Source organism: Lactuca virosa, chromosome 8 (assembly GCF_052849685.1).
Source record: "Lactuca virosa cultivar CGN04683 chromosome 8, Lactuca_virosa_CGN04683_v6, whole genome shotgun sequence".
Classification (NCBI taxonomy): domain Eukaryota; kingdom Viridiplantae; phylum Streptophyta; class Magnoliopsida; order Asterales; family Asteraceae; genus Lactuca; species Lactuca virosa.
The window spans coordinates 220,360,107-220,386,275 of record NC_136433.1 but is presented as its reverse complement, the minus strand read 5'-3'; the positions used below and the strand labels follow the sequence as shown (position 1 = coordinate 220,386,275).

The window sequence follows — 26,169 nt, the reverse complement described above, 5'->3', positions numbered from 1 at the left end:
TCCCATATTTTCTCGTTTTACGTGCAAGAAATACCCCCGAAGCCCCGGTATCATTCCCGAGACCCGAAGCAAGTCCCGAAGCCCCAAAGATCCCGAGAAGTAAAGTTTCCGAGCCGAAACTCTGCCCGCGAGAAGCCCGGTTTTCAAGAAAAGCATCCCGGTTTTATCGGAAAAGATTATTTTAAGAGACGGGGTGCTATCCGATCATTTTCTTATCAAGTGACTATATATTCGTTTTCTTCTAACACATAGATATAAAGTATTCTTTATAAAATACGTGCTATGTGTTTATATATTATTTGTTTATTTGAACTAGTTGTTGAATGGATGTTTCGTACAGGTTTTAAGCTGTATATAAATGTATATATTTTATCTACTAATATGTTGGGTAGAACATGGGTAGACAGTTGGTGTGTGATAAAATAAAATGATGAGAGGCCTCGGTGTTGTTGTTGATCTAGTCATCTAGCATAGTATGGATGACGACCACGGACTCTTTCTAGACAGTCCAGTGGAACGCTAGCAGGCTCATAACCTGTAGGTGTTGTGAACGATGTGTTCACCGGTGTACTCTATCCCCTTCATGGTTGCCTTTAGGACATCTATTGTCAAGGAAACCCCTTTGCAGTAATGTCCGTCCCGATGAAAATCCTAGATTAGGTCCCTTGTAATAGTTGTTGTCATAGGGACATAAAGTGAGGATAATGGGAATAGGTAATCGGGTTATTGTTGGTTGGTGAAATTAAATATAATTATTTATTGTGGGTTGAAAACCCTATATGCTCACCAGGCTCCCAAGCCTGACTCACTCAGTTTTTCTTTGTATTACAGGTAGTGGCACGAGAGCATAAGTTGGATGACATTGTCAAGATATTTTTGGATTATAGACCAGTAGTTATATGTAACTGGTGTAAGGTCTATTTTGTATTGTTTATGCTTTTGGTCTGTATCGGAACATGACATCCCGAGGTTTTTGTGATATAATGAAAATATATTTCTTTAATGAAATGCTTTGATAAATTCTTATCATATTTTGTTTTGGGAACAAATTCCGCAACTCTTTTAATCAAAGGATTACTCTGATTTTATTTAAAAGCATAAATTAAATCGGTCTTTTCTGGCCATGATTTTGGGGATGTCACAAAGGTCAAGACCGAGCACCAGAGATCACACGGCAAGATGCAACCGCTAGACATTCCCATGTGGAAATGGAAATATATCACTATGGACTTCATCACGAAGCTTCCCAGGACCGCATGTGGAGTAGATTCGATATGGGTCATCATGGATCGATTGACCAAAAGTGCTCACTTTATCCCGATCCAGGAGAGTATATCGGTTGAGAAGCTGGCCGAGATCTACGTGCATGAGATAGTGGCACGACGTGGAGTGCCTGTCTCGGTGGTGTCAGACCGGGATGTTCGTTTCACTTCCCGATTTTGGAAGTGTTTTCACGACGAGATGGGTACTCGTCTTCTCTTCAGCACCGCTTTCCACCCTCAGATGGATGCACAGAGCGAGAGGACGATTCAGACTCTCGAGGACATGCTACGCGCATCTGTATTGGATTTCGGTGGCAGTTGTGATACGTATATTTCGTTAGCGGAATTTTCGTATAACAACAGATAGCACTCTAGCATAGATCGACCTCCCTTCGAGATGCTCTATGGGAGGAAGTGTAGGACCCTAATATGTTGGGGTGAGGTCGGTCAGAGGGTCATGACGAGTACAAAGGTAGTACTCAAGACCACTTAGAGGATCCAATAGGGCCGGAACAGGCTCCAGACTGCTCAGAGTCGGCAAAAAAGCTATGCCGACAAGCGCCGTTCAGACTTGGAGTATCAGGTGGGCGACATGGTTCTCCTGAAGTTGTCACCTTGGAAAGGTGTCATCCGGTTTAGGAAGCGGGGCTAGCTTGGTCCCAGGTACATCGGTCCTTTCAGGGTTATAGCCCGGGTGGGCTAGGTGGCTTATCGATTGGACCTTCCAGCAGAGCTCAGCAAGATCCACAACACTTTTCATGTTTCCCAGTTGCGGAAGTGCTTAGTGGATGACTCCGCAGTGGTGCCTCTAGAGGATATACAAGTTGATGACAGCCTGAACTACATCAAGAGACCAGTAGCTATTCTCGACAAGAAGATGAAGGAGCTGAGGAACAAGAGGGTTGAGCTGGTGATGGTGCAGTAGCAGCACCGCAAGGGCTCAGAGTGAACTTAGGAGCCTGATGGGGAGATGAGTGAGCACTACCTGGAGTTGTTTCCCGACGCAGCAGACTTCGAGGACGAAGTCTAAGACAAGTGGGCGAGAATTGTAACGCCTGGTTCCTGCTTGTGAAGAAGAGGAGAAGCTAGAGGATTCAAGGAGAAGATAGTAGATCCAGAGACTTCCTTTCATCCTCATCATTTTCTGGTAATCAAGTCTCTAACTTGCTTAGTAGTTTCTTAGATCTCCTAAGTTTCATTTTATTGGGTTTTTGGTCCAAGAAGCTTGATCTTTGGGATATGGACGTCCCAAGTGATTATACCTTCAGATCTGGGATTATAGAGGGCTTTCATGGCATAAAGGTGCAAACTTTATGACCATGGAATCCCCATGCGAGCCATAAGGTGTCTTTTTGGCCTTTTAAGCTCCAAAAGACCATGCATGTAGAGAAAGGTGAAAGCTTTACGTGTCCATGTAGTGTTTAGGGTCTAGATCTCTGTTTGTAGGCTTTAGTTTAAAGTATGGATGGCTTGTGGACCAAGATCTAGGTCCTAAGGAGTTAGGGTTTGAGCTAAACCCATTAAGGAAAGGTATTAATGGGTAAAGTTGGAAACTTTACCCTTAAAAGGACATTTCCAACGTATATGAGAGGTATGAAACTTAGATCTGAAGAGTTGGGGCTTAATCTATTGAGATGGCCCAAACAGACTGCGGAACTCGGCGAGTCCAGAAAGGGACTCGACGAGTTGAGTCGATTTGTCCCGATTCTGTACAAGGTAGAACTCGATAAGTCTGTGAAGTGACTCGACGAGTTGGCTCGTGTTATCATGACTATGAGTAGCAAGGGAACTCGGCGAGTCAGGGGGATGACTCGACGACTTGAGTCAACTTGGATTATTGACTTTGACTTTGACTGAACGTTGACTTTGACTTGGTCATTGACTTTGACCAAGGTTGAATGTGAAGGGGTCTTGATGTAAGGAATGGTATCTAAGGGGTTGTTTTGTATAAGGCGTGAGTAGAGCCGGTTGTAGGAGAAAAGATGTTCAGCTACTTCACTCGACATTTGAGGTGAGTTTCCTCCTAGGAATGGGTCTAAGGCACCAATGACGGCCCGTTTATGTATGTTAGCGATGTCGGGGTTAGCCCGATGTAGTTTATATGTTTCCGGACTTCGGTCTGATGTCGGGGCAAGCCCGACGAATGTTTGTATGCTTGATGTCTTCGTGATTCTTTCATGTGTTTGTTTATGTGTTCTGGACTTCGGTCCGATGCTAGGGCAAGCCTGGGGAATGTTTAGCTTATATATTATATTTATGTGTTTCGGGATTCGGTCCGATGTCGGGGAAAGCCCGAGGAATGTTTAGCTTATATGTTATGTTTATGTGTTCCGGGCTTCAGTCCGATACTGGCGCAAGCCCGAGGAATGTTTAGCTTATATGTTTTGTTTATGTGTTTCGGGCTTCGGTCCGATGTCGGGGCAAGCACTAGGAATGATTATATGTTTATCTTATGTGTTTATTTTATATGCTTGTTGATATGTTATATGTATAACGGACATCGGTCCGTTGCCGGGAGGGGCCCGATGCCGGACTTCGGTCCGATGTCGGGCAGGGCCCGATGCCGAATTCATCCGATGCCGGGCGGGGCCCAATGTAGCGGGCAAGGCCCAATGTCTATTATTATGTGATTATATGTATGGTATGTGGTAGTTTGGGGAGATTCACTAAGCTTCGTGCTTACAGTTTTCAGTTTTGGATTCAGGTACTTCCGCTAGTAAGGGGAATAGCTCAGGATGACTGCATCGCACACACCACAAATTTTAGCCTGTGATGATTTACTCTGATATTTGGATATATGATTTTGATACAGAGACTGATATGATGTTTTGAAATATTTTCACTTATGTTTTTATGAGATGATTTGGATTACTATGGTTTTATTTACAAATTTAAACAAAATTTTTGGACCGTATTTTTGGGATGTTTCAAGTGTTGGATTAGATGTCTAAGCCCATAACTATTATTGGTAAGTACTTGACCCGAGAGTAGCATGGTCCATTTGGGTTGCATATCAACAGGACAATTTGTTAGGATGGACTTTTGAGAGAAGGTTATTTATGGTTTATTAATATATTATAAGTTATAATATATTAATATGAAATCATATGTTTTAATTAGTATCGATCAAGAATTAATTTGGAATTAATTTAGTGATCAAAAGAGACTAATTAAATCTATGGGGACTAATTATGATAATTAGTTATATTTATATGTGTTGGGCTTATGATCCATGTTGGACCAAGTTTATGTATGGATACATAAAGAGTTGGGCCACATGAACCATGTATCATAAAACCCATGGGTATGGATTATGGGTTATACCCATGACCCTTGGAATCCTACATATAAATAGGTTACTCCATAGCCAAAATCACCACTTCTTTTCTTAGAGAAATATGGAGGTGTTTTGGTGCATGGAATTCTCTCTCAAGAGCCACCTTTGTCCTAGGTGTGTTGTGATTCCATTTGAGGCATTTCATACTATTGGTGCTAAGCTCTTAAGGCCAAATACATCAAGACTTCAAGCCACATAAAAGGTATGTTTCCCTAACTAGTATATTATATGGTTTATGTCAAATGCATGCTGGTTATAGGTTTAATGCCTTGGAAACCATTTGCATGTATAATAGAGAAAACATAGATCCAAGGTATTTAGGGTTGTATGTGCACCATAGGATGTTGTAGTATACTAAAACCCAACAGTGGTATCAGAGCCATGGGTTGTTTTCTATTATATTTGATGCAAATGTATTTTTTTTTTCAAGTTGAAGGAAAAAAAAAGAAAAAAAAACATGAAGTTTGTCAAATTTTATGATAATTACTTGATTTTATGAAAACTAATTATTTATAAAATTTGAGTCACTTTACTACAAGAGTTGAATTAGGTCAATTTATTAAAAGATAGAATGATATGATTATTTTATTTGTTTTAAAAGTTTGATCTAAATGGTTTTAAGGAGTTACAAATTTTGTCATAAAATTTTGGAACTCAAAAGTTTTTTTTAAAGTTATGATCTTAAGAGTTTTGAAACTTCCATAAGTTATGGATGTGAAATGTCTCATTTATTAACTCTTTAGGTTATGAATTCCAAGAGTCTTCAAAGGATAATTGTCAAAGTTTCAAGATTTGTATTAGTTTATATGATTATCTGATTTCTTGAAAATTGTTGATGTGAATTATCTTTACTTATGAGTTTAATCTAGATCATAGAAAAATTATTTGATTATTGTGTTAATTGGAATATTTGATCTTAATGGTTTTTATGAACTCCATAACTTGTCCTCAAGTTATGGAAAGTGAAGAGTTTTTCTTTTTAAAGTGTCATTAAGTCTCATAGGTTATGAAAATAGAAGAGTCACTATTTTTAATGTCATCATTAAATGATTTAATGTCTTCCATAACTTGTCCTCAAGTTATGGAACTTGAATTTTTTTTTCATTAAGCCTTAATTAAACTCATAAGTTATGAAAAATCCAAGAGTTTTGAAAGGTTTCAAAACTTGTCCCAAAGTTTTGGAATTTGTAAAGTTACCCCCCATGTATACTTTAATTCCAAACTAGACCTTAGAATTTTAAAAGTTTAAAATTCAACCCTTATACTATTATTATAATTTTAATTATATAGATATGTATAAGATAAAGTCGTCTTACCATTAGTAGGCCTCATTCACGAAGCCGATCTATAAGGGGGGTATAAGGTTACTGCCTATAAAATGGCAGTTTAATGGGTGTCCACTCTCACTCACCGCTTCCTTGACCGGTGGAGGGTCGTTAGCCGAACAGGTAGGACAAGGACTATAATTCTCCCTTCATTATAAGTATAATGATAAATACTAAGTAACTAAACACTTATAAATTCCCAATCTTAGTTACTTAGGAAAATGTGAATAAGGTGCTAATCCATGAAATTACACTTTGCACTTTGTTTAAGCTGTTAGTGGAGCGTGTGTGGTTAACCGGCACACTAACCTGGACTTAACAAGGTAGGCAAAGGGTAACTTAATGTTTATCATAGTATCGTTGGAGCGTGTGTGGTTAACCGACACATCGATTGAGGGGTAAATATTAAGGGTACCAAGTATATTTGCATGGTTACTTCACACCTTGTTTTGTGATCCTCGGCATCCCAGTCACAAAACCTGAAGGGCACACTCGAGATTGAAACATGCCATTGAAAAGTTCAATGAATCTCAAAAGAATCTAAGAGTTTCAAAACCAATTAAAACCTAATAATACATTTCGTTTATCTTGGTGGAAATTGGTGAATCGTCATTCACCTACCTTCAAATATTTTATAGCTTGGATTACGGCATCCCTCTTCCAAGTTATAAAATAGTTTGTTGGGTCCTAGCCTTAATATATCATATTGGGTGTTATATTAAGGACTTAAATCAACTTTACGTGAATTTCTCCCATTGTTGATGTCTGGTTTAGACAACAATGATCTTCCCAAACCAAGCTTTCCTAATGAATATGACTTCCCGAGTTTGGCTCATGGAAGTCATACTTCTCTTCCTCCACCTCCTCCAATTATTCTCCCTAACCCACAAGTTCAAGGTCACTCAAGCCCTAATGGCAAGCAAGGTCTATGTGTGATCACATCTTAGAGATGAAGTCACATATTGACAAGCCGGGAGAGTTAGGTGTCAAAGTCTTGAGAAAGTTGGATGTTCAATCACTTTCTAAGTCACATAGTGAGTTCCTTTGGGACTACTATGAAACAGACTATGACATGAACCTTAATGATCATATCTATTTGCTTGGTGCTGCTGAATCAGCAATGATTTGGAACGATAGTAAAGCAAATTTGATTAGAAGATCAACTTCCAAAAAACTTTATAGACAGTGACAATGGTGACACTGGAAATCCAGAAAAAGCATTCTCTTCCCAATGGAAAGGGATTGGACATAGTTAACCCGGTTGACCAAATGGTAAAGAGAAAGGCTAAGTCTGAGATAGTCCCATTACCAAAGGGTCCATATGTTTATTTTGCCAAAGGAAGGGGCGTTGATTGCAAAGCTGCCAAATTTACCTAAGGATGTTAAAGTCAATAAGTTTGACTATACATCAGGTAGAGCCCATTATCTAACTCTGTTAAGTTCTATTCTGAGATCCTCATTACATGATGTGACTGGGTCACATGTTGATGTTTTAATAATCAAAGAATAGAGAGAAATCTTAAAGGAAGTATATGCTGATTCTGATCGCGAAGGTGGATTTCGATCGCATCAGAATTTTGAGCAGTTGCTTAAGAAGTTATGATATATTGCTAAGGAATAGATAACAACAATTTTCCATGTGGATTGTAAGGATAAGTTTTTCCGCAAAGTTTTAAAATAAAAGAAAATTGTTTAATTTTATTTATTTGAAGTATCCTTACAATGGCATTTGTGGAAAATTGTTGCTTATATGATTCCACTGACAGCAATATTGGAAAATGGATTTGATTCTTTCATTTGCGGTAGTGTCTAAATTTACCAAATCAGGAAAGTTCCTCATCACCCAAGTTTCAAATGGACCGAAACTTGGAATCATGCAAGTTGAATAGTATGATGAATGAGAACTTTCAAGCATTGGAAAATCAAGACTAATTACTTGTTCACATGGATGTGTGAGTCAAGTGAAGGACTAGAGGGATCGAGTACACATTCTTGTGCACTGGTCATGTCCACCACAAAGCTCGTTAAGACTATTTGATTTACTAAAGTTTAGTAAATATGGTTATACTTACAAGTTTAAGTATAATTCTGAAACATTGGAAAAGTCTCAATGTATGGCAGAACGAATGGGAAGAATCAAATTAGGCAGAAAGATAAAAGTTTCTCAAATCTGAAAAGATGGGAGAGTACTTTAGTATCATGTTTGTGATCATCTTAATGATTTAGAAATCATATCACAATTAGTCCTCTAAAGGTCATCTTAGTGCATTCTTATGACTAAAAAGAGGAGTCATGAATTGTTGAAATGGTTAGATCAGGAAGATGAGTCATACTTCGTTCCAAAACAATTCTTAGAGTCATACTCCAAGATTGTAACTTGAGTGACATATCTTAAAGAAAGGTTTAAAACACTTGTCAAATGTAAGAGTAAAAGTGTCCTACTCTTATACATTTGAAATTGGTAAGTTGTGATGTTTTGGATAAAACAAAGACCAACTAAGGCCAATTGTGTGAAGTGTTTGTCTTGATAAAGAATCCGCACTATCTCTTGAATATTTGGCAAGATAGTCTTATATGTCAAGAGGATAGTGGGAGTCTTAAAGATCCTAAAAAGAATTTCAAGAACTAATCAAGAATAAAACCTGAGGTTCTTCACTAGCACACGACTTGAGGTTTATAACCTATCGTGTTGACATATTCTGTGCCCATTCTAGTTAAAGTTGGCTTTGCATAGGAGTTCTGAAAGTTCTCAATTGGTTGCATAACAACTTGGAAGCAATGGCAGGCCCTGTACTGCCAGGTGGCAAGAAGTTAAGATTGCATAAGTTCAGTCCATATGAGTTTGGATTTGTCATTATCCTTGTCTTGTGACTATGGTTTTGACGATTCACAAGGATAAGAACACATACACCATAAAATCTAAGGGTCATAAGGTTTCTCTCCGATTCATGAAAATGATGGTGAGGAAACACTTCCACCAAGTAGATATGAAGCAGATGGCAAAAGGTCTAAACAATTGAGACTATGATTACGGCATCCCTTTTCATAGTTCTGAAATTGTTTAGACACACATGCATGCTATCTAAGGAAAGGTGTATGATTTTGATAAAGTTTTATCAAAGCATCTCGTATCAGAAATCTGAACTTTGGTAAGAAAGTCAATAAAGTATTGATTTCTAGAAGTCCAGCTGATTTCTGAGTACATGTCAAAGCTAGTGGGAGCATAAGTGTTATGCTAATAATAATCATGTTAGTGGGAGCATGATAATTATTGTTAGTGTTGCAAGTTAGCAATGTTAATTATAGAAAACAAAAGATTCAATTCGTGAGGCTGCAGGGATTGAAAAAGTTGTTTTGCTATAATTAAGGGAGAGGATATACTTCATTTTAGTTCTAAAGGCTTAGATTGAGACCTTAATCATCTTTAGTCAAGAATATATATATGAATTTCATGTTGGATTGGTTCAACTTAAGGAAATTCTATATATTGCGTTCTCAAAATTCGATTATGATTACGGTATCCCTCTTCATAGTCAAATTTTGAAAACATGGCAAATAAAAAATATTGTAGCAAAAGACTGGTCTAGAATCATGTCTTTATGTGAGACATCATGAATCGTGTACCATTTGCTTTGGGTACAGGATCGATTGCATGTGCTATAATATTTGTCATTTCTAAATTTTTCCAAATGCCCAGAGGCATTAAGAAGGGAAAAGGTCTAGAATTGGATATGACTAAAATGCTTAAGCAATTGTCGAGGACAATATGAGGTTTACCAAAGATTGGTTGCTCAGGGACAGTTGGAAGTATAGTGCTAATTTTGGAATGACCATATTGACATATTCTGAAAAGAGGCATCTCTTATTCAGAAGTGATAGTCAAAATGAGAATATGGAGTTGTCTCCATAGGTGGAAGTTATCTGTGTAAGATTAGAAAACTTAATGCAAGAAGCATGTCCAAAGCAATGTACTTTGAATATGAGACTTAGTTTCCATGGAGTTGATCTCCATTGGAATACCTTATAATGACTGTTGACAAGTCTTTGTGACTTTGTACATATTCATTACAGGAGGGTCAGTGCATATAAGTTTAAAATCTAAACAGATTTCGATAAATGATAGGAATTTGAAATTCTCACATTTTTCGATAAGGATTTGGGAGTGTGAAATTAGAATCATTGAAATTATGTTCAATTGGTTTATTTCACAAAGTAAGGATTGTAGACAAACATAGAGTGCATACTTGGTGTATGGCAAAGCTATTGTTTAAGAAAAACATAGTGTACATGCTTGGAGCATGGGACAACTAGTGTTTTTAGTTCAAGTATAAAGTTGATAAAACCGAAACAATGAATAATGAGTAATCAGTATGGTGATAAATAAAAGTGTTTATTTATATTCATAGGGTTTGATACCATATTTGATTCATTTATTCTTGTGTTTCACTTTGCATGTTTTGACTTCCAGAATAACTAAGTCGCTCTTCCTGAATGATTAAGTTATTCAAACCATCCACAGTCGGTCATATGTTGGAAGTAGATATGAATCAAGACTGTCATGGGTTGGTTTGTAGAGGTCCAAGTTGGTGGACAAAGTGGTGCTACAACACTCATGAGTGCTCATAAGTTCTGAGTATTGGATTCAACCCGCGCTCATTTGAATCACTTCATGGATTTTATCACGAGTGATCATGAGACGATAATATCTTATATTCTTAAAACCTAGAGATATGAGTTGTTACTATGAGTTGGTTATACATTGATTGTACGAAAACGCATTGGTAACTCGATGTTATAAAACGTGCCTTTGTGTATGATTCAACAAGTAGTAGAACAAGCCATATGAGTCGAAGTTTATCCATTCCTTTTACCTTCGGGATAAAAGCGATATCTGTGGGCCCTCGATGATTTAGCGATGACACATGTGAGTGCTTGGCCAAGCCAGGACTGATTTGATTTGTTCAATCAGTCAGTCATCGTAAATCGAAAATCGGGAAACAACAAATGGACAGAGAGAATGATTATAATCCATGTCTCAGTCCATATGATATCTAGAATGGAGGAATATATGATCCCTTATCTAATGGACGCGTCATTGATTTGTTCAGAGTTCGACAGCGGCTTTAAGAGCTACGATTGCTAGTCGGGTGATGAAGTCGTACTTGCAATAATAGTTTTAGACTTATCCAAGTGGGAGACTGTTGGATTAGATGTCTAAGCCCATAACTATTATTGGTATGTACTTGACCCGAGAGTAGCATGGTCCATTTGCGTTGCATATCATCAGGACAATTTGTTAGGATGGACTTTTGAGAGAAGGTTATTTATGGTTTACTAATATATTATAAGTTATAATATATTAATATGAAATCATATGTTTTAATTAGTATCGATCAAGAATTAATTTGGAATTAATTTAGTGATCAAAAGAGACTAATTAAATCTATGGGGACTAATTATGATAATTAGTTATATTTATATGTGTTGGGCTTATGATCCATGTTGGACCAAGTTTATGTATGGATACATAAAGAGTTGGGCCACATGAACCATGGATCATAAAACCCATGGGTATGGATTATGGGTTATACCCATGACCCTTGGAATCCTACATATAAATAGGTTACTCCATAGCCAAAATCACCACTTCTTTTCTTAGAGAAATATGGAGGTGTTTTGGTGCATGGAATTCTCTCTCAAGAGCCACCTTTGTCCTAGGTGTGTTGTGATTCCATTTGAGGCATTTCATACTATTGGAGCTAAGCTCTTAAGGCCAAATACATCAAGACTTCAAGCCACATAAAAGGTATGTTTCCCTAACTAGTATATTATATGGTTTATGTCAAATGCATGCTAGTTATAGGTTTAATGCCTTGGAAACCATTTGCATGTATAATAGAGAAAACATAGATCCAAGGTATTTAGGGTTGTATGTGCACCATAGGATGTTGTAGTATACTAAAACCCAACATAAAGTTGGTATCAAAGCCTTGGTTTGAGGGATTCGGGCACACTCTCAGGTATGTATGAACTCAAACTAAGGACTTGATATAAAATTTTTTAAAAGAAAATCATTTTTATAAAAAGAATTTTGAAAAGAGAAAAAACTTTGAAAAGAGAAAAGGGTGTGGTGCATGCAATCAGCCGAGCTCAAGTAAGTACTCCTAAATTACCCATACAAGTTTATGTTATGATATGTTTATGAGAACTGCATGCTAGATTAGGGATAAGGATCTTGGAAGGATGCCTTATGTGCCTATTATATGTGTATGAGCTTTATGAACTGCATGATTGTACTGATTAATGAGTAATATGATGGTCTGATTAGGATATGCCTGATTATGTTTACTCGATGCTCGAATGCTACTTGCTTTGTGCTTTTAGGAGTTCTAGTTATCTTTAACTAAATAGTAAACGAATATGTTAAGTTACATATTAGGAGGACTAAATAATTTCAGAAGGTTAGGTTTAGCCTTATTTCACAGGTCTCGTTTGAGTCTAACCGTTGTAGGGTAGGACCTATCATTCGAATAATTATCTAGTCTTAGTGATATGTAATGGTATTCACGAGCTAGTTAGGGAGAGATAGCAGGGACTTCTTATGCAGCTGATGGCAGAGAGTATGTTGGTGATTACCCTAGGGAAAGCCTAGGATGAGATTAGCATGAGATCAGAAGTAGTAGTAGAAGGGACTTGGTGGAGTCGAGGCAGTTCTTGAGGAAAGTACGGATATATGTGGAAGGTAGTATGGGCCCGTACTACTGAAAGCAGAGGATTCATACTCGAATCAAGGAAGGCTGAGATGAATCCAGGGAACTTGTAGTGTGTGTGATCCTTCAAGATATGATGAGTGTTATGATGTTTGTTATGGTGTATTTTCAAAATGGTGACGCTACGCACTAGACCAGTCGGCACTTCGGGAGCCGGAGAGGGATCAGTCTCGTGCTCTGGAGCCGGGCAGCTTGACGAGCAGATGAGAGAGTTCATATCGTCTGAGGTCACGCGTAGTATTTTAGACCAGACTCCTATGATCTTCGGTACGATCAAGGAGGGTATCTTGGAGCTTTTGGATGAGAGACTGAGTGCATTCCACACTGAGGTGTCGGCCATGATGGGGTCGCACACACTGACTTTCTGTGAATTCCGAGCTTGCGGAGCTCCAGACTACCATGGGGCTCGGGACCCCATTGCTAGCAGCAGATGGTTGGCTGATGTCGCCAACGCTTTCCGTACGAGTCGATGTCCCGAGGGGGACAAGGTCCGACTTGCTTCCTGTCTTCTGAAGGACAGGGCACGTGACTGGTGGGAGGAGGTCGGACGAGCCATTGGAGATGATGCAGTTCTAGATGCGATGACCTGGAGTGATTTTTCGGCCAGATTCAGGGCCGAGTTCGCACCTGTGATTGATGTGCAGCAGCTTGCTAGGGAGTTCCAGGATCTTCAGCAGATGACTGAGACGGTGACTGAGATCACCGCTATGTTCAGGGAGAGGGTCCTTCTTGTTCTGCAGTATGTGGCGTACGAGGAGATGAAAAAGGCCCGATATCATGAGATGCTACGAAGTGATATCCGCCAGTGTGTGAGTCGATCCAGCTGCAAGACGCTGGAGGATATGATTGCTAGGGCGAGAGAGAGAGAGAGAGAGAAAGAGAGAGAGAGAGAGAGAGAGAGAGAGAGAGAGAGAGAGAGAGTTGGATTTGGAGATGGAGAAGAAGAGGAAACCAGAGGAGTGTCAGACAGGGAGTTCGGCCAAGAAGCCCAAGGTGTCAGATCATAGACATAGGAACCAGCAGGGCCGCAACCGTTGTGGCAAATGTGACAAGTTGCACGAGGGAACATGCAAGGCAGGGAGTGCAGTGTAACAAACCGTTATTTCAAACCTTTGTAATAATGTAGGTCAATTTGTAGTTCTTTTTAAAATAATAAAGAGAAATTTTAGCATACTGTGTATATTTACATAATTGACCCTCAAAAATAAAGTATTAAACAATCTCGATTCGGATGAACAAAGTGGTAGAGATTGTAACAAGGTTTCCAAAAATATAAAGAACACAAAAATCCGAGTTATAACGAAGAAGATATGACCAATCGAAGATCCGCGACAAAACCGACAAAACACTGTTCAGTGTAAAAAGTGAATTTTCAATAAAAATCTTTTTAGCCATAACAATCTAAATGAAAGTTGTAGATTATGCTAAACCGATAACTTTCATAACAAGAACGTCAAAATCTGACTTCGTATGAAGAAGTTATGATTTTTCTAAGTTTCAGTATACCAGTATACAGCTAAAACCTCGAAATAAAGATCGAGTGATTTTTAGCCAACACAACCTAAACGAGAATTGAAGGTCTCGTCAATAGTAGTACAACGGTAAAAAGATAGACAAAAACGAACGTCGGATGAAGGAGTTATGAATTTTTAACGGATTTCCTGTCCCGGTCTGTTAAAAATAATAATATTAAAAATAGATTCAAAATTAGCCGACGAAGTCTAAACGAAAGTTGTAGAGTATAATTTTTACGCGTGGATATAAAGAACGTCGAAAACAGAGCTCGTATGCGAAAGTTATGAATTTCGCAAGTTTTGGGTACGAAAATCAAAAAATGTTGAAAACCGGGAAAAATCGCATGGTGCATACTCGGACACGTCCCCTCGCATCCGAGACTGACACGTGTCGACTTGTGGCACCTTCTGATTGGACCGAAGCTGCGGTCCAGTTCACAACCGACACGCCCTTCGCACGCTGGAGCATCCGAACTCGCACCGTGCCCTATTCCGATTCGACCGAAGCCCGGTCCACTCCGGATTCGACGCGCCTCGCCAGCGGTCCGAAGCGAACCCTCCCCCTCGCCACCTGTCCGAACACACGTCTGCTTCTCCTTGCTTCGGATCCGAGGCTTCGGCCTATATAAGCCATGCGAGACCCTCCGGATTTTTCACATTTTTCACACCATTTTCCATTTCTTTTCACTTCTTTCACCATTTTAAAATTTCCTACAACCCCTAAAGCCCCGATATCAAGTCAAAAACCCTAAGCGAGCCTCGAAGCCCCGAGATTCCCGAGAAAAACAACTTTCTCCAGTCGAAACTCTACCCGATTAAAGCTGGTTTTTCGTCAAATAAACTCATTTCCAGAAAACGAAACGCTGTCCAAATCACCACTTATCAAGTGAGTTCATACTCCCGTATTTTCATAATTTCTACTGTTTTAAGGGGGGGGGGGGGGGGGTATTGTATAACACAAGAACTTTGTGTTATAAAATCATGATTTCAAATCATGATAAAACGACATTAAATCATCAAAATATTCTCAAAACATTAAACTCTTTTGTAAACTTATATTTTTCCCCAAAATTCATTTTTGTATATATATATATATATATATATATATATATATATTTATATAAATAAGATGTAAAAGGCTTAGGACTAATAACTCATTCTGGGTCCTTTTCCTTGTATGGATGTGGGCTTATAGTACCGGTTATTTGTCCGAATGTCATTTAAATTTTACTTATATATAATTGTATATGTATATAAATATAGAAGTTATTTCATTCAGTTTAAATACCCTTTGTAACATGTTGAGCAAAAAGGGGTTTCTATCAAAAACAGTTACATACCAATTTACAAAGTACATATAAATTATAATAGGTATAATTTATGATACATATAACAATAATACATGATTCAAGTATACTAGAATACACAGTTTTACAAGAAACAAAGGTTTGGTTCAAAACAAATTAAGGGATATACAATTTTCATATACATGTTAAGAATACTAATTCAAGAACATACTGTCAATCATTTATTTCAGAATGATTGGGTTTTCATAAATAATATACATGTAACGTTTATATGATTTTTATGAGTCATTCAATTCAGGTTGTTTAATTCATTTAGACAACAAAGTTAAAGTCCTGATATTATAACCAGAGTCTCCAGTCAGGGGATCGAAACAAGTTGTGTGTAGATCTATTTTGGGATTGACAACCGCGCACTCAGGCTGCTAGCTACAGTCAGGCATACACGCCAATGAGTGACAATTGTTATCAACAGTTTAAACGCCTACAAAGCGTTTGTTTCAGGTCATCCAGTCTCAGTATGGTTATAATAACTCATTAAAAAGTATATTAACAATACGTTAGTGTATAATCAACTAAACGTAAGTTCACCTTCAAAGTACCAGTTTACAGAATACAAACTACAATAGTACAATACAGTTTTCAATAATAGCTGGTGAAACCAGGCACACTCTCAGTTACAAGTTTTACATAAAGGAATACAAATACAAAACAATGATTTACAAATAGAACAGTTTTATGGGAATAAAACTACTTTTCATATACAACAGAAAATATAGGATTTTCTGGAACAATTTACATATGCAAGATACAGAGACATCCTTTCAAACATAAACATTTATGCACTCACTCAACTTTATGTTGATACTCTCTTTTCAAATTACTTGTATTCTCAGGGAAATAATAAACAGGTACTCCCCGAGCTTTTTGAGAAGATGGAGCTATTTTGAGTCATATCTTCTTCTTTTGTATAACTATTTTGGTTTCAATATACAATGATTGAACACATGTAAATACTTATACTTTTTAAATACAATGGTTGTTTGTACTTTGATTACTATGATACATGTGTTGTGATACTACAAATTAAGTCCTCTACCCCGGGACGTTTCCGCCGTCTGGTTTGGGGGTGTGACAGATTGGTATCAGAGCATTGTTTATAGTGAACTCAGTATATCAATCCATAAAAGATATACAAATTATAAATACATCGGGGCTAAAGAGCTTTGGCTACAAGTATACTTTTTAAAATTCTAAGTATTTTTACAAGAAGTATACTAACACTCATACCTACAAGTACAGTATCACAGTCATAAGAACTTAAAAGTATTTGAATGTTGAACATTATAGTCAAACCTGGGCAGTTATGTAATCATATCTAGGATTAATATAGCCTGATAAACTATATTGATTTGAGATATGACCAACATGTGTTTGGAAGTGATAGTAGTGTTGTGACATGTCTAAAACTTACCATACATATTCGGAAGAACTATAGAACAAAACACAAAGATTAAAATAATATGGAGAGTATTTTACTAACCTTACTTCTAATACAGACAATATGGCTGAACACAATTTACCTGGGGACCCCTACAATCAACAAGGTGCATGTTGGAATTCAGAATTAGATGAAGAACCCTTTGAAGACAACGAATCAAGTGGTACGGATACAGAGCCACAAGTCTGCAACCCTGGGGAACGTCCCCTGAGACAAGGCGAAGTAGAACCCATAGCCGAGTGGGGCCAATATATAAACCACTGGAGTCAGCAAGACGGCCAACGCCCTCCTTACGGAATGGAAAGAGGTTTCTATAACGTCTCTAGAGGAGGAACAGCCGATAGTGATCTTCCGGTTATAGTAAATCGAATAGCCCGTCAAACCGATCAATCAAGGATTTCGATCAATCGAATCCTACAAGTAAATATGGTTGCACAGGCTAACACTGTAGATATCCTTCGTCTTGATGAAATACAGGATGACACCCAACATCATACAGAAGCCCTTCAGAGGCAAGTCTATGTTGCTCAATCAGAGATAAGAGAATTGAGAGAGCATCAAGCTGCCCAAGAAAGGCGCTGGAAAGCACAAGACGAAGCGGGACCCAACAACCGTCGTAGCAACCGTTGCAAGTAGTGTTCGCACTACTTCTACTTTCTACTTTTTTATATCGAATGTATATACTACTTTTCACGATATGTACAAAACCGGGTATCAATAAAACAATAAGCACTTTACTTCAACAAGAGTTATTACAATTTTCATAAACGTCCTGTTTCAAAGTCTTGGTTATAGTACATACATGTTCTAGTGTTATTTTTCATGTTTTTCAATACGACCGCAGAAATTTTATTTTTGGTAGGTCGGTTTGATGTCGACACTTCCTCGGTATTGTGGTATGTTATAGACCTGCTTAAAGGTCAAGTCTTCCAGATTGCACATACTTAATATACCAATACAGTCGACATGTATTTTCATACTCTTTGAAAAATAACCACTCAAATTCATATTATCCTGTTGCAAGTTGTATTTGCAATAGATTTCTATTTCCAATCCTTTACAAGATTTATGTTGAATTAAGTGTTTTGTTCAGAGATATCAAATTCATATTCATTCTTGATATCTTACCATCTTTTATCTTTTAACTTTTATAGAAAAGATGCCTCCTCGTAGAAATCCAAGACGTGACAATGAAGCACCGACACCACCCCCGCCACCACCTCCTCAATTCGACGCTGCTATGTTTCAAGTAGCGGTCACGGCGGCTGTAGCGGCTGCCATGTCTCATATCAATACTCCTGGTGCTAGTGGGTCGGGAGCTGGTGCACATCATTCTAACCATGGCGAGGGTCATGAGCACTCGCGAGAGTGCACTTATAAAGACTTCTCGAACGCCAAACCCATGACCTTTAATGGAACTGGAGGAGTGATGGTTTTAAGGCAATGGATTGAGAAGACGAAAGCAATTTTTGAAATTTGCTCCTGTCCGGAAGGTAGCAAAGTTAAATTTGTTGCTTGTACTTTTTCAGATAGGGCCCTAACATGGTGGAACGGACATGTTAAGTCACTGACTTTGGTAGTGGCTAATACGATGAGCTGGGAGAACTTAAAAGCCATGCTAATGCGGGAATACTGTTCGCGCGGGGAATATCAAAAACTTGAGCAGGAGTTCTGGGGTCTTATCAAGGCTGGTGCAGACATAACAACTTACACGAATCGATTCTGTGACTTGGCGATTCTGTGTCCAGAAATGGTTGCTCTGGAGAGCAAAAAGATTAAAAGGTATATTTGGGGACTGTCGCCCCAGATACAAGCAAGTGTCATTGCCACTAGGCCTGTTACCTTTGACAGTGCCAAGGAGCTGGCACAATCACTTATTGACCACGAAAATCGTCAAAACTCCATGGTTGCTGCCCCAGAACAACCTAAGGAGAACAACAACAACAGCAAGAAGAAGGGTTGGAACAAAAGGAAGGGCAAATCTCCTCTGGAACCTTCAAAGAAGCAACAAGTAGTGGCAGTCCATGCCACTACTGTACCTGCTACCATACCTGCTACTGTACCTGGTGTTGCCCCTAATTAACCCAGCACCAACTAAGCCCTATGCTGGTAACCTCCCTAAATGCAACAAGTGCAATTTTCACCACAACGGAAATTGCCAAGAAATGCAGTGCCGTAACTGCAACAGGAAAGGGCATACTGCCCGATTATGTAGAACACCACCTCAACCACTTAACCAAGTACCTGCCGCTGGAGTAGGTCGAGCATGCTACCAATGCGGTGATGTGGGGCATTTCAAGAGACATTGTCCAAAAGCTGGAAATGCCAGTGGAGTTGGGAGGATTCTAGCACTGGGTCACGAAGAAGCGATGGGAAACCCTGTAGTGGTCACGGGTACGTTCCTTTTCAACAATAGTTATGCATGCATTCTATTTGATTGTGGTGCTGAGAGGAGCTTCGTGAGCCATAATTTTAAACATCTACTAACGGGAAATCCGAATCCACCAACGATATATACATAGGATGTACCCTTACCTTGAATGACTTGTCTTTCCCAATAGACCTTATGCCGGTCTCTATCAAAAGTTTTTACATCATAATAGGTATGGATTGGTTGTGCCCTAACCATGCCTACATCCTATGCTATGAAAGAGCTATTCGTTTGAACTTGCCAACTAATGAAACTCTTATTATCTACGACGATAAACCCGGAACGAACCTTCAGATCATTTCTTGCATCAAGGCACATAAATACCTTCGCAAGGAGTCCTGTGCATTCTTAGCTCACGTGGTAGACAAAAAGCAATAAGTGAAAGACATCGCAAATATTCCTAAGGTCTGCAACTTTCCCGATATATTTCTCGATGATCTTCCAGGAGTACCTCCCGAACGACAAGTCGAATTCCGAATCGACTTAATCCCTAGAGCTACCCCTGTAGCCAAATCCCCCTATCGTCTTGCACCTTCTGAGATGCAGGAATTATCTAGCCAGCTTAACGAACTCCTAAGCAAAGGTTTCATAAGACCAAGCTTCACACCTTGGGGAGCGCCGGTTTTGTTCGTAAAGAAGAAGGATGGATCATTCCGCATGTGCATAGACTACCGCGAGCTGAATAAACTTACCATCAAGAATCGGTATCTTCTGCCTCACATTGACGATCTGTTCGACAAACTTCAAGGTGTGAACTACTTCTCGAAGATAGACTTAAGATACGGGTATCACCAGTTACGGATTTTGGAGGAAGACATTCCCAAGACCGCGTTTAGAACTCGTTATGGTCATTACGAGTTTATAGTGATGCCATTCGGATTGACGAATACACCTGCTGTGTTCATGGACCTAATGAACAGAGTGTGTCGTCCATTCCTGGAAAAATTCGTCATAGTCTTCACTGACGACATCCTTATCTACTCAAGAAGCAAAGAAGAACATGGCCAACATCTTCGTCAAGTATCACAAACCCTTAGAACAGAAAAACTCTATGCGAAGTTTTCAAAGTGCGAGTTTTGGATTAGGAAGGTTGAATTCCTAGGTCACGTGGTCACTTCAGAAGGAATACACATGGACCCTTCCAAAATCAAGGCAATTGAAAACTGGCCAGCACCCAAAACACCTACAGAAATCCGATAATTCTTAGGTCTTGCTGGCTACTATCGCAGATTCATCCAAAATTTCTCCCGAATCGCTAAACCGCTTACCACCCTGACGCAAAAGGGTGTAACTTTTAGTTGGGAAAAGAAGCAAGAAACAACATTCCAAACGCTCAAACAAGCCTTGTGCAGTGCACCGATCCTGTCTCTACCTGAAGGGACAGAGGACTTTGTAATGTACTGTGATGCTTCAAATCAAGGGCTTGGGTGTGTTCTTATGCAAAGAGGGAAGGTTATATCCTACGCCTCAAGACAGCTTAAGACGCATGAAGTCAACTATACAACACATGACCTTGAGCTAGGAGCAGTGGTGTTTGCTCTGAAGATCTGGAGACATTACTTATATGGCACGAAATACATAATATTCACGGACCATAAAAGTCTCTAGCATATCTTCGATCAAAAAGAGCTGAACATGAGACAACGACGATGGGTGGAGCTACTGAACGATTACGAATGTGAAATTCTTTATCACCCTGGTAAAGCAAATGTAGTAGCTGACACCCTTAGCAGAAAAGAATACTCGGAACGCCGAGTAAAGTCATTGACCATGAAAATCCATTCACATCTGTCCACACAGATCAAAGAAGCTCAACTTGAAGCCTTGAAACCCGAAAACGTGGCAGGTGAAACTCTGAAAGGAATGGATAAGTACTTCGAAGTCGGGAATGATGGAGTCTATTATTTCATGAAGCGGATCTGGATGCCAAAGTTCGGTGGTTACAGAGACATGGTTATGAATGAAGCACACAAAACCCGATACTTCATTCATCCGGGTTCAGACAAGATGTATCTGGACCTCAAGAAGCTATACTGGTGGCCTAACATGAAGGCAGAAATCGCTACCTTTATGGGCAAGTGCCTTACTTGCGCTAAAGTGAAGGTAGAATACCAAAAACCTTCAAGTTTATTACAACAACCTGAAATCCCTGAATGGAAGTGGGAGCGGATTACAATGGATTTCATAACTAAGTTACCCAAGACAACGGGTGGTTATGATACTATTTGGGTAATCGTCGATAGATTAACCAAATCCGCACACTTCCTGCCAATAAAAGAAGCCGACAAGATGGAGAAGCTAACAAGAACTTACCTCAAGGATATTTTTAGACTGCATGGTGGGCCAATATCTATTATTTCGGACCGAGATAGTAGATGCACCTCTCGTTTCTGGCAGTCTTTACAAAACTCTCTGGGAATTAGGTTGGACATGAGTACAGCCTACCATCCACAAACCGACGGACAAAGTGAGAGGACGATTCAAACACTAGAAGACATGTTGCGAGCTTGCGTGATAGACTTTGGAAAGGCATGGGATATTCATTTACCCCTTGTTGAATCCTCTTATAACAACAGTTATCACACTAGCATAAAGGCTGCTCCATTCGAAGCCCTATATGGCCGCAAGTGCAGATCCCCTCTGTGCTGGGCTGAAGTGGGTGACACACAGCTAGCTAGAGGTCAAACTCCTGACAGTGCTCTCACTGGTCCGGAAATTATTCGAGAAACTACCGAGAAGATCGTACAAATTCGGGAGCAGCTTAAAGCTTCCAGAGATAGACAGAAAAGCAACGTTGACAAAAGGAGAAAACCCATGGAATTCCAGGTTGGTGACCGCGTCTTGTTAAAGGTCTCACCCTGGAAGGGCATGATACGCTTTGGAAAGCGTGACAAAGTAAATCCAAGGTACATAGGACCATTCGAAATTCTTGCCAGAATCGGTCCTGTAGCTTACAAACGTCGACTACCCCAAGGACTAAGTAACATTCATCCTACCTTCCACGTTTCGAACTTGAAAAAGGGTCTATCCGACGAGACTCTTGTGATCCCACTCGAGGAAATCGAGTTAAACGAGAGCCTCAACTTTGTGGAAGAACCCGTAGAGATTCTAGACAGGGAAGTTAAAAAACCAAACAAAGCCGTATCCCGATAGTGAAGGTTCGCTGGAATGCAAAACGGGGACCTGAATTCAATTAGGAGCGGGAGGATCAAATGTAACATAAATATCGACTTCTTTTTCCCTAGTCTATTTGTAATGTTAATTTCGGGACGAAATTCTCTCTAACAGGGGGATAATGTAACAAACTGTTATTTCAAACCTATGTAATAATGTAGGTCAATTTATAGTTCTTTTTAAAATAATAAAGAGAAATTTTAGCATACTGTGTATATTTACATAATTGACCCTCAAAAATAAAGTATTAAACAATATCGATTGGGATGAACAAAGTGGTAGAGATTGTAACAAGGTTTCCAAAAAATATAAAGATAACTAAAATCCGAGTAATAACGAAGAAGTTATGACCAATCGAAGATCCGCGACAAAACCGGCAAAACACTGTTCAGTGTAAAAAGTGAATTTTCAATAAAAGGCTTTTTAGCCATAACAATCTAAATGAAATTTGTAGAATATGTGATATTGCTATATTTATACGTATTTTTAGGCAATATTTAAGTACATTTTTATATATATTTTGGTTATTTGCATAGAATAATGGTACTACGGATTTGTTAAGTTGGTAGTTTGCTTGTGTTTGATTGTTTTTACCTAGCATGCTAATATTTGTTTCTTTAGTTGCTTAAATTCATGTTCTGTGTAGCTTAGTAACAATTAAATTACATGAACTTGAAACCTAGTGATTTAGTGAACATTGAATTGCTAGAGCTAGGATTGACCAATCTTAGATAGTAATTAAAGTAATTAAATTTAGTTGTGCTAGAGAACATAAATTATGACCATAATTGTGTTTGCATAATCTTACATAGCATATTCATAATCCAAAACTGCTTCTGTGTTTGATTGTGTGTGACCACACATAGTTTTACATGAATTAGTTTAATATTGGTAAGTTTAGACTTAAATTACTAATACAATAATAACCAACTTGATAATCCATAAGTGTTAGCTAACCATAAAGAAGAAGTGGATTCAAACTAAACAGGAGTGTTTTTAATTATTGATTGAATTTGAGTTAAGTTAGTATGATCTTGCAAAATCGGATAAAAACTGCTTTAATTATTGTTTGATTTTAGATTAATTTAGAGTAATTATTTTAGCTAATTAAATCCGTTCCTTGCGTTCGACCCCAACTTACTTAAACTACACTACAATCCGACTAGGTACACTGCCTAGGTGCAATTTAGTTAGTTAAAGTAGTTAGGTAATAAATATTAAAATTAGGTGTAGCTAATTGTACGCATCAAGTTTTTGGCGCCGTTGCCGGAGAACGGCTTAGTTAATTACTGATTTATTTTGCTTTAAATTAATCGATCTTTTTTGTGGGGTAAAACCTGCAAAAAGTTATTTTTCAGTTTCATTTTTCTTTCTTGTATTACAGAACTCACGACGTGAGCTTTATAGGCTCACGACGTGAATCCTGTGATTCCTAGTTTTCTTTGTTTTTAGTTTGCTTCTCTATTTTAGTTCAGTTTTACGTTTTTATTTTGTTTATTTTGTAGGAGTACATGACCATAGGGTCCAATACACCTTTGGTGCCACCTCTTGAAGATCCAGAGTCTGCCCTTCACAAAAAGAAAGATAAGAACGTGAAAGAAGATCAAACACCAAAGAAGACGCCCTTACAAGAACTCAAGTCAGTGTTCTCAAAGAAGTCGGGGAAGAAAACGGGAGAATCGAGCTCATCTACGAAGGACAAGAGCAAGATTGTAAGTTTAGATCAAATACCTATCCCAAACGAGTCTAAATACGAGTCCGAGAACAAGTTTGGACTATATACGAGCGAACCCAAAGGCGAGCCAAGCAACGAGATGGAGAACATTGAAGAAATGACAATGGGAGCTTACAAGAAGCGTATTCAAGAAGATGTTGGTCCGGGATTAGTACAACCCGCGATTCCTGCCACTGCCACATTCGAGTTGAAGGGCCACATCCTTAATGCATTAAAGGATATTCCGTTTTATGGAAAGGATCATGAGGATGCTTTCAAACATCTAGATGAGTTCAACGACATTGCTGACTATTTCAATGTCCCAAATATCAATAGAGATATTGTCTTGATAAGGATGCTACCAGTTACTTTCAAAGGAGCTGCAAAAGACTGGTTGAAGGCACTCCCACCTGGTACGATCACTACTTGGGCTCAAATGCGTGAGAAGTTTCTAGACCAATTTTGCCCACCATCCAAGATAACAAAACTCAAGAAGGCAATATCCAACTTTGAGCAACAGCCGGGGGAGTCACTATACGAGGCATGGGAGCGTTACAAAGGATTGTTAAGGAATTGTCCTCAACATGACCTTAATATTCAGCAAGATATGTCTATCTTCTATGATGGGGTCAATGTCATGACTAGATAACTCCTTGATTCGCAAGGCCCTCTCACGAAGAAGAATCCTAATCAGATCAAGGTGCTAATTGAAGAATTCTCAAAACACTCTCGTGAGTACCACAACCCAAGACAAGATGGAACCAAAGGCAGTAGGGGTGCACAATCTGAAGAAATGGCTGCTATGATGGAGATGTTGAATAATATGGACCGGAGATTGACCCAAATGGACCAATCAATTCATGCAATAAGAGTTGTATGTGAAAGGTGTAATGGTCCACACTTGACCAAGGATTGCAGCTTAGACGATAACGGGTACAAAAAGGCTCAAGTTTGCTACTCGAGTGGGGATAAGTATGATGAGGACTGGAGAAAACCAAAGAAAGAGTGGCTGCCATATGATGAATACAAGAGGCAAAAGGAAGAGAAATATAAGCAAACAGGCCGAGGCTTCTACCAAAAAGAGCAACCACCAGCCGAAAAGAAAGTAGACTTGGAAAACATTTTGACCAAATTTATGGAAGCCTCCGAGAAAAGGCATGATGACACCGATGCAGTGCTAAAGGAACACATGAAAATGATGAAAGAACAACAAACAATGATGATTGACCAGCAAGCTTCATTAAGAAATCATCAAGCATCGATCGATAATCTCGAAGTCCAAATTGGTCAACTAACTACTTTGGTGAGCAACAAATTATCCTCACAATTTCCTGAAAAGAATGCTCAATCCCATGTTATGATAATTGAGACTGAAGATGAGGCAATCTCTGAGTTCCTCGAAGCATTAGAAGTGGAGCAAAAGCAACCCGAACCAGATCTGGAGATGTTAAAGATCAAAAACCAAAATTCTACTGAATTAGCGAGCTCACGACGTAAGCCATCTATGCTCACATCGTGGGCTTGGTCTGAACAAAAAACTTCAAAATCTGTTACGGCTTATCGTCCGCCTTTACCGGTTCCTTCCCGAGCTGATCTTAGTCCACTAGAAAGAGAGCATTTGGAGTTTATTAAGCACGTGAAGGGTATCCCGATTAATACTCCTTTTGTCGACTTATTATCCAAAATTCCCGAATATGAAATTTTTTTAAAAGATTTGTTAGACACTCCTCAGCAACTAAAGAAGAATTCTAAGGTGATTCTAAGTGAGCAAAGCTCAAAAGCTGTATTGGGAGAGATACCTAAGAAGATGGGGGATCCTGGACGCCTCACTCTTCCA

General features: G+C 38.9%; 1 non-coding gene across 1 annotated transcript; it reads right to left on the bottom strand.

The window, feature by feature from the left end:
• Positions 1–24,816: 24,816 nt before the first annotated feature.
• LOC145135231 (small nucleolar RNA R71) lies at positions 24,817–24,923 on the bottom strand. The gene has a single exon (XR_013719693.1). It is a non-coding gene; the product is annotated as a small nucleolar RNA R71 (small nucleolar RNA).
• Between the last annotated feature and the right edge of the window lie 1,246 nt (positions 24,924–26,169).